Here is a 9,518-nt window from a genome sequence, read left to right on the forward strand (position 1 = left end):
ACACATTGATAAAAAGACCCCTCAATCTTCTCTCCTCCAGGCTGAACAGCCCCAGTTCCTGAAGGCCAGTCTTACCAGTGAAGACTGAGGTGAAGAAGGAATTGAGGACCTTGGGGACAGAGGACAGAGAAAAGGCCAGGTGCTCTGCCCCATTCAGCAGCAGGCSCACATTTTCCCTATTTTTCTTTTTGCTGCTGATGCARAAGCTTTTCTTGTTACCTTTCCGTGTTCCTTACCAGATTCAAAGTCAGGTGTGCTTTGGCTTTCCTAACCCYGTCCTTGCAAGCTCAGACAGGGTCTTTGTATTCCTCMTYGGTCACCTGTCCTTACTCCTACCTTCTSTACCATTCCCTTTTATTTTTCAGTCAGGAGCTTCCTGTTCATTCGTACGGGCCACTCTTGCTTGATTTCCTGCTCATCAGGATGAACCATTCTTGAGCTTGGAGGAGGTGATCCTTGAAAATCAGCAAGCTCTCCTGGACTGCTTCCGGTAGCATTCTTCCAAGCAGATTCTGAATAGGCAAAAATCTGCTCTCTGAAGTCCAGAGTTGTGATCCTGCTATTTGCTTTGCTCCATCCTCTCAGGATACTGAACTGCACTATCTCATGGTCACTGCAGCCAAGGCTGCCGCTGGCTTTCACATGCYCAACTCTGCTCTTCCCTCTTTGCAAGAAGAAGATCCAGCAGAGCGTCTCCCTTGGCTCCTCGATCATCTGTTATCAGTTATCACCCCTGCACTCCAGAAACCTGGATTGCTTGTGCCCTGCTGTATTGCCYGCCTTCAGCAGATATCAGGGTGGTTCAAATTCCCCACGAGGACCAGGGCCTGTGAAAGTGWGGCTCCTCCCCATTGTCTGAAGAAGGCCTCGCTGTCTTCCTGATGAGACAGTCTGCAGCAGWCGYTCACMACAACATCCTCCTCTTGGTCTGTGCACTAATCTTGASTCRTAAGCTCTCAGCTGTCTCCTCCTCCATCCCAAGGCAGAATTCCAGGCGTTCCCACCTCTCTCTCATATAAAGGGTAGTTCCCCCTCCCTGCCTTCCTGGCCTGTCCTTCCTAAAGAATTGTGTCCATCCTTTTAACCACTGCCATCATGTGAACTGTCGYACTAAGTTTCTGTTATCCCAATGTGATCATATCTTTGCAACTGCATATAGATGTCTAATACCTCCAGTGTGTTCTCCATGCAGGTGAAAAATGTTCAGCTATTTTTTCAGCAAGATCTGAGTTTTCACCTTCCAAAAGTGAAAAATGGAGGCATCTCAAAATTTTAAATATTTTCTAAAAATCTGGACCAGGATGTARATGGCTAAAATACTGTTAAACTGTGATGAAGTGGAGTGGATATGGGAGGATAGCACTTTTTTACACCTCAGTTGTACTACCTTGAAGTAACCCAAGGTCAGTTGTGAAGGCAGTCAAGGTCTCATATCCCTTTAGCACCTGTTGGCTGGCACTCCTGCTAGAGAAATCGTTATGTCTCTGCTGACTTTTATTGGCAATCTCAAAAAAGAGCAGAAATATATCTGGGACATTATACATCTAGCTTTTCAACTTAAAGAAGTGAGTATTATTTACAGAGCAAAGATATTTTGCATTCAAGAAGCTTAAAGTATCTAGTTCGTTGCAGTTAAATTCCTGGAATAAATTGACAATATTCCAAGCAAGACTTTATCAGCTTCTTTGCAATACAGTCCATTTTACTGGTATGCAGTTCAAAGGTTTCTGTTGCAACTTATATTTAGGAGAGTTACGTAAAACTTGATGTAGGAATGAGTGACAAAGGTTTTATTTATTTCATATTATTATCTGTTGACTTTTAAAGACCTAAGTAACAAGACAGGTTAAGCAACCAGTCAATGATTAAACTGATAAAATAAGCATCAACAATGCTAGTTTTCAAAGAGCTTTAGAAACTATAAAGTATAAAAAAAGTAGTTCTATGAGGTGCAAGCAAGTTGAACTACCAAGATTTGCAGCTGCAGTTATATTTTTCTGTTCTACTGCTCACTTACAGACTCTGATATTTATTAATGGTTGTTTTTCTCTGACTATTTTTTTATAAACTTTAACATCAGAGAAGAGGTATATACTGGGAAAATCTCAGTTTTGGATCAACTTTACAACACAATTGAGTTACACTGCCATATTTTCCTAAAATATTTAAAAAATGCTGTTTGTTCAAGATAACATTTTTTGAATATAGAAGGTATCATGCTATAGCAGTGACACTGAGGTTTCATTTAGTTCGACATTGCAGTTCATTATCTGTTTCAGTAGCAGTTCTCTCACTTTTCTAAATCTGAGTTATCTTTCTTGGACTAAATTGAAAGTGGTAAGTGCTAGGGATTCCCTTCCTTAACCAGCTATGCAATGAACTAGATGTGCAGAAAACAGAATGCAGTTCCAGGGTCTGTGTGTATTTCCAAGCTGATATCACATATTTGGGAGAATGTTTTCTCCTGTTTTCAAAAAATTGCTGAAATGTGTTTTTTTTCTCTCTATCAATCTTTTATTCAGCAGCATGTTTGCTTGTTGGCTGCACATTAATGAGATAGACCTTCTGAAATACGGAGTCACCTACTATAGTATCTAGGCAGAGTCATTTCCATGCAGACATGCAGAAAGAAATCCCTTTCACTGTGATTACATGTGGACAACTCCTTCTGGCAGCAGGCGTTACATAAGGGAAGTCATCAGTTTAATAATGTAGCCTGTCTGAACATCTTCAGTTGTATTTGATAATCATACTGTTTTAGCTGTATTTGCTATCTTTGATGCCCTCATCAGCTTCTATTTGTGTGTCTGTTGTCAGCAGATATTACAGGGGAAAATCTAGTGCAAAAGGAACAGGACACAGTTTACCCCTCCATCTTTGCTAGTCACATGCACACATTTTGTTTCCTTTGAGTAGAATAACAGCACTTGTGAACATATGTGTACACACACGTTCCAGCCAAAGACGGTTCACGTTTGCCACAGCTTCTGTAACCTCAGTGTCTTCTTTTTCCATTTGYCATTGGGATAATCAGTTTCTATGTCCAAGAAATGAGAAGATGAATAAAAACCGCTGGTGGAACGTAGAGACTGATCCCACAGGCTCCGGAGGACTTATTCCACTGTGCGTTAGTGGCTGAGAACAAGCTGTCCCTATAGCTCATCCTCTGGGTGTGCAACTCCTTTGCTCAGGGCGAATATCGTTTTTGGGGAAAGGCTTGCCAACACAGAGATTTGCCCCACATTCCCTAAGGCAATTCTGCAAAAAGCTGAGGGAAAGGACAGAAATCTCTACCTTGGCTCCCTGTTCACGAGAAGCCAGCACAGACAGAGGAGCTGTGGCTTATGCTGCTGGTTAGGTGAACTGCTATGCTTTGAACTGTTTTTAGCCCCTTTCCACTGAAATTGTTTCACTCCTACACACTTATTTATACAGTAACAGCCAAATGCTAAAAAACAGGAATTTGTAAGACCCCTTCCTTGGGAGGGTTTGGCAGGGGGGTGTCACTCTTAAAGGACTAGACAAATTTCCCATAGAGGTAATCTGCACTATCACTATTTTCTAGATAACCGGTTTTGTTACACCTTTTCTGTTGTGGGACAAGATGGGAACATGAAATGCATCTGCCAAGTGAGATTTGAGATAAATGAGGATTTTGCCAATGCAAATGAATCACATTTTGGGATATGACCCAATTTTGGACAAAAAGGGAGTTCAGATAAGGTTTTGATAAATGAAGCTTTTCTTCATAGTGAGCCCAGGTTAATACTGCTCTCAGATAAGTAACCTCTGCGTTTCCTGATTTGTTTTGTTTAAATTTAATAAACTTAATATTGCATTTAATTTCTTTCTTCCAGAAAGGGAAGTAACTTGTTTTCAGAAAGGAAAGATGGAAAATGAAGATAAGAAAAGAAAAGGTAAATAAACTGAATCCTGAAGTTCTCCCAAGATGTGTTGTTTAACATCTCCTTAGCTTTCTCTTCAAACACATTTTTCTTTGGCCTTCAGAGTGCCTTCTCTTCTCAGTKCCAGCTGTCTCATTGGTGGAACCATGTAAACCTCATGTGTGGGGCAGAGCAGGGAACATTGCTGTATATCATGCTTTGTTTGCACCTCTATGGTTTACCAAAGAGCTGGACCTCCATGGCTAAGGAGACTGATGTCCTAGGAGAGCTGTGGCCATTTCAGAGCTCTTAGTGGGACACAGTCATAACTACTTCCACAGTCACAACTACCTCTGTGGTGAACAGGGCTGGAAGGTGACAGCAGAGGAAAGAGGGCTGCATGTAACTCTATGCTCACAGCTATACCTTCTAGCTAGGACTATACCTAGAGTAAATAGGTTGCTGTGGGTTGTCTTATAGAGGAGCTAGTGTCCATTAAGCAAATCTTTGGCTTTTGGAATTAAGATGGAGGTCACCAAAAARTTGTTTGATATAATTTATCAATTTTATGAGCTTGGCAATATCTCAGTTATGCCCAGGACCATAAACTATCTTTCCAGCCCCTTTCATTTTCTTTTTTTTTAGCTGGGATCATGAGCACTCTTCAGAGGACCTTACGACATTCACTTTTTAATGTATTAGTCTATCCGGTGCAAGGTCAACATTAGGGGATTAGACTGCTGTGGCTCCTCTTCCTAGCTGCTGCAAAGGCCCAAAATTGTATTCACTATGTGTCCAGTCTTTCAAAAGAAACAAGAAAGAGCCAGCAAATGCTTTGAGAGCAGCTCAGTGTCGGTGCTCTGGGTGAACTAACGATCCTTACCAGCCTCACTTGGGGCCTCCACCTCCCCATGGGCCTGGGACCTTGATCAAGTTCAGCCCTCAAGCCTTGTTTGAGCTATGTTGCAGGTGCCTCTCTGGCACCCCTGGCTTCCTGACTGGTTTTCCCAGATGATCTTCAGATGTAAGCTGTAGGCAGCTTTGTCTCCAGTCCTGTCTCTTCTCTGCCTCCTTTACTCCGGACCTCAGGCTGTTGTTGCAGATAGTGTTTCTCCAGTCCTGTGTTTGGCCCTGTCTCCTGTGCTCCTGACTGACTCCCTGGATAGATCCTGGGCCTGATTCACTGCCTGGCCTCCTCTGGGACTGTCAATGGTCCCTGCTGCTATTGGCCCACAGCATCTGCTTGGGGTCTGTGCCCCACTGATGGGGTCATCCTTGGTTCCTGGTTCATCGTCCCTTGTGGAGCAGCCGTGCCTCCCTGGTGCATAAATATCACCCTTGCAGAAGCAAAAATACAACTTCTACCAAACTGAATCTTGCAAGGCTCCTTTTAGCTATATCTCATGATCTCTCCTCATGTGGATATGTCACCATAAATAGTGAGCTTCCCATGGGTAGTCCTACTGTTCTCTCAGCTGCTGGGCGAGTGATGGCCCCTTGTGACCTGGGGTGATGTGGTGCTCATGGGACAGGCTGGGGTGACTTCTCTGGGCCTGGCAGGCTCTGTTTTAGCTGCTCAGCCTAGATCCTGAGTCTGGCAGGCAGATCTCTGAAGGAGCAATGAGAATAGTGCTCTGTGTAACACTTCAGAGCAAAATATTGCTCCTGGATAGCAACAAGTTATAGAACAGAAGTATTGAAGGAGCCCAGTGATTTAAAAAGGTTATCAGTGACTGCAAACTATATTTTCTTTCCCACCCTGAAAGGAACAGTTCTTTGCAAAGCATTGAATTAGTCCTTTCAAACATCATCCTTTTCCCTTGACACTAGACACATTATTAAAACCAAGCAGTGATTTAAATGTTTGCAGAATGAATTTCCCTAGTGTGGGTATTTTAGACACATTCAAAAGCCTATCTAAAAATCATTTTTTAAAAATAATAATACTTCAGTCATCACCTTTGACTTTTGGTTTAAAAGAATACTTACTAATGAAAGAACATCATGCTCGTTTACTGGAATAGATCAACATTTCATAACATTTATAAAATATTTACATAAATGAAAGCTAACCCTTACTGAACTCATAACTATTGTGCTGTATAACATCAAAATGTCAAGAGAAAAAAAGTGAAAGAATAAAGTATATATTTACTCTGAGGCTGCTAGCAGAACTTCTTATCAGCTAATGCTTTACTAACGTACTTAAAGCTGTGATTCCTCTAGTAGCTTTTTAAACTTGTAACTCTTAGAAATGGTTGGGGGGGGAGGAAAAACATTAAATTTAAAATAATTGAGAGACAATCTAATGTGGAATATCCCAAACTTATTTATAAATAAACACATTCTGAAATTTCAATTGAAGTTGAATGGAAGGACATAGAACAAGCCCCCATATTTAAGTTTAGTGTCAGATGTTGTAGCTGATTCARTGTATGCTCAGCTTTCCCCTTGCACTAAGTCAGTTGTAGGATCATATCTTGTTGATAACGTCCGTGCTTGCTGCAGACCGTTGGCCAACTATTAACCACCTGCCATTAGGAAGGAATTCCCCGCCTGAGGACAGATCTTCCCATGTTCGTCATACAGTTTCATGCCACTCTGCCTGATCTGAGTCACAAGGACAGAATATTAGATTCCATCAGGGCAAAACACAGGATTACTAGACAAATTTTGCCCTATTTATAAACCAAAAGGTCAGAAAGCAACTTAAAATTAGGATCTGATTAATGAAAGGCTTGTTCCATACGTTAAACTGATCTTGCACGAAGACTTAGTCCTCCACATCGAAAAGGCAGAGGGGAGAAAAAAGATGACTAGCCACTAACATTAATTCATTAAAACTTTGCACTCAATTTCTTTCCTCTTTTTTTTTTTAACTTATCTATTAAGATTACTTAATTATCTTAGTATGATAAAATTTATTGTAAGCTGGTGATAATTKTGGCCATCCTTCAAGAAATGCTTCCTTTCTTCAGTAGAGTGGTGAATAGTGATATTTCTAGGGTGCCTGAGTAAAGAATGGCCAGTCCAAAGAGACAGACCATAACTTAAGTGATATGAATGTTGTGTCCTCTGTGTAATGATAAATGCAGGGTACTGCAGAGATGGATGAAAGGATGCAGACAACTCTGCTATTCAGTGGCCAGGTCATGATGTCTAGTGGGTTTGGCAACACTTTCCAAGCTGTAGCTGATGTCTTGGACTGTGCTGGCACACAGTTGGATATGGAGGCACTCAGACATCTGTGTGCCCATCTGCAGTGTCGTTCCTGCTGGGAGCTATCAGCTGTGGAGAAAGAGGCCTTGARTACAGGCAGATCTCGGTCATGATGGAAGATGTCTCTTGGCCTATAAATCAAATGAGGATCCAAGGTCTTTTGGTTGTTGTCTGTGTATGATGCTGCTGCAGCTCCAAGCAACAGGCTGTTAGTAGCCAGAAAGCTGTTGCACAGTTGTTGACAAAGATTTTCAAGGCAGAAAGGAGAAGGTACTGGCCATTAGTATGTTAATTTTTTTGTCTTTTATTTTTTTCAGTTGTGTGGTGATGCTTACAGGGAAGAATAGGGAAGAGAAGAAAGCATTGAAGATGAATACCCAACCTATCTTTTCTTCCTTTCCTTCCACCTCCCACTTCCTCTGCTAGATTTTCCCATTCATGCTTTTGAAGAAAAACTACTTTGTTGCCAGAATTTGTCTCTTGCCTTCCCATGGCTGAAGTGAGACATAATTCACTACAGGAGCTAATTTGTCAATGCAGGTATGGGATTGCAATTATTTCAGTGAAGAAAACGCAAAGTGGTAGGAAGATGGAGGAGGACACATGAGCTACAACAAAACTTCCATCTCTTTCATGGAGTGTGAATTTAATGAAGCTGTGTTTTCTATGCACACCAACCTCTAGCCTTGAACAATATATGTAAATATCCTTACCTTGTAAATGAAGACAGATTTTCACTGTTAATGACATGGATGTATTTTAGATCTCATATTGCCTGTTAGCTGCAAAGTAATTGTTAATATTTTCAAGAGAAGTTTTAGRATGTAAACTAATTCTGTGAAATTTTATAAATCATAGCGTGCAATGCTGTTTTAGAAAAGATGTCCTATGTTTACTCAACTTAAATCTTCTCTCTCTCTCTTTTCTTCCTTGATACTGTGTAGATAATTGCTTCTAACACTACAGAAGACTTTTTTCATTTGCTCTAATTCCTTTCTGTTCAATTTTCATTTGCACGTCAGCCATAATAAAATATGAACACCTGGCTTGAACTAGTAACACCACATGTCGTTGCTATAGGCAACATTCTCCTGCTTTGATCACGCAGATTCTTTCTTTGCTTTTTCCAATAATGTCTTGAAACTATTGATTAGTGGACAAGGCATCACTTTGTCACTTGCCTTTGTTATTGCAGGGAAAGGAAAAATATTTTAATGCAACACATTTGTTAGTGAATGGGAGTATTAAATCCTGTTCCTTTGTTGTGAGCTTTTCTCTGGCTGAAGAACCTTCTTTATCTTTTTTCTTTCCTTTCCCTTTTTCTTGCTTCTCCTCCTCCTCTTCCTCCTCCTTTTCCTTCTCTTCCTCCTCTTCCTCCTCTTTTTTTCTTTTTCCCTTTTTTTTCCTTTTTTTTTTTTTTTTTTTTTTTAATTCTTAAACCTAGGAGGAAGCAACGGGTGTTATTATTGGTAACTTCAGGGCCAGCAGCTATCACCTTTCTCCCAGAAAGGTCCTGACTACTCTTTTTGCTGTCCAGTGCCTCTCTTTCATGGAGAGTGAGGTACAGAACAGCTTGGATTCATCCCAGTTTAAGTACTGCACCAGATAAGTGCAAATGAAGTTGTCCAASGCTTCCTCCCTATCCGTGGCAAGACATCAGCATTTTCAGAGGCAGTTCAGCCCAGTCAGGATCTGACTTACTCTCTACAAATATCAAGTTCTTCCTCTTGCATGCAAAAGGTGTGTGAGACCACTAGGATTATAAGTTAACAGCCTCAGTTTAATGCCTAAAGCTTAATGGGCTGGGCACAAATCAAAGTGATGGTGTGGTTTGTTGTAAGATGGCATCGCTGACCTGGGAACTGAACTTTAACCTCCCCAAATCCCAGCAATGCTCTAACTCAGTACTCACGGTAATGCTCTGAAATGCTCCAGTTTCCCCCCAAAGTATAAAATATATCCAAAATACTTATAAGTCAACTACATATCTTGCAAGGCATCTGGGAAAGACATACAGGCTGAGAGCGTCAGAAAAACATATGTGTGCAAGATATAATATTTCACAAGCTACTGCCACCCCAGCTTGTGAGCCGAGCTCCCCTCACGCGGAGATGGGGTGTGTTAATAATCCTATCTCTAGTCCCTACGCTGATGGGCAGGCTGGCGTTTGCAAAGTTTTAATACTTACAACCGATGTTTAGAGAGTTTCGCAAAGAGAGAGTCGTTAATGAGTAATCCTTGTCCATTATGGCACCGAGCCAACGAGCCCAAGCTTTGATTCATCGTGTTATCACTACAGGCTTCTGCTAAACCAAAAAAAAAAAAATAAAATAAATAAAGCAAAGATGTTCCTGTGTGAGAATCGTTACGATACTGAACCGAGCGCAGAACTGTCTACGTCCTGCCATCTGCAGT

The sequence above is a fragment of the Rhea americana genome, unplaced genomic scaffold (assembly GCF_003343005.1).
Source record: "Rhea americana isolate MKP2758 unplaced genomic scaffold, rheAme1 scaffold_69, whole genome shotgun sequence".
NCBI lineage: Eukaryota > Metazoa > Chordata > Aves > Rheiformes > Rheidae > Rhea > Rhea americana.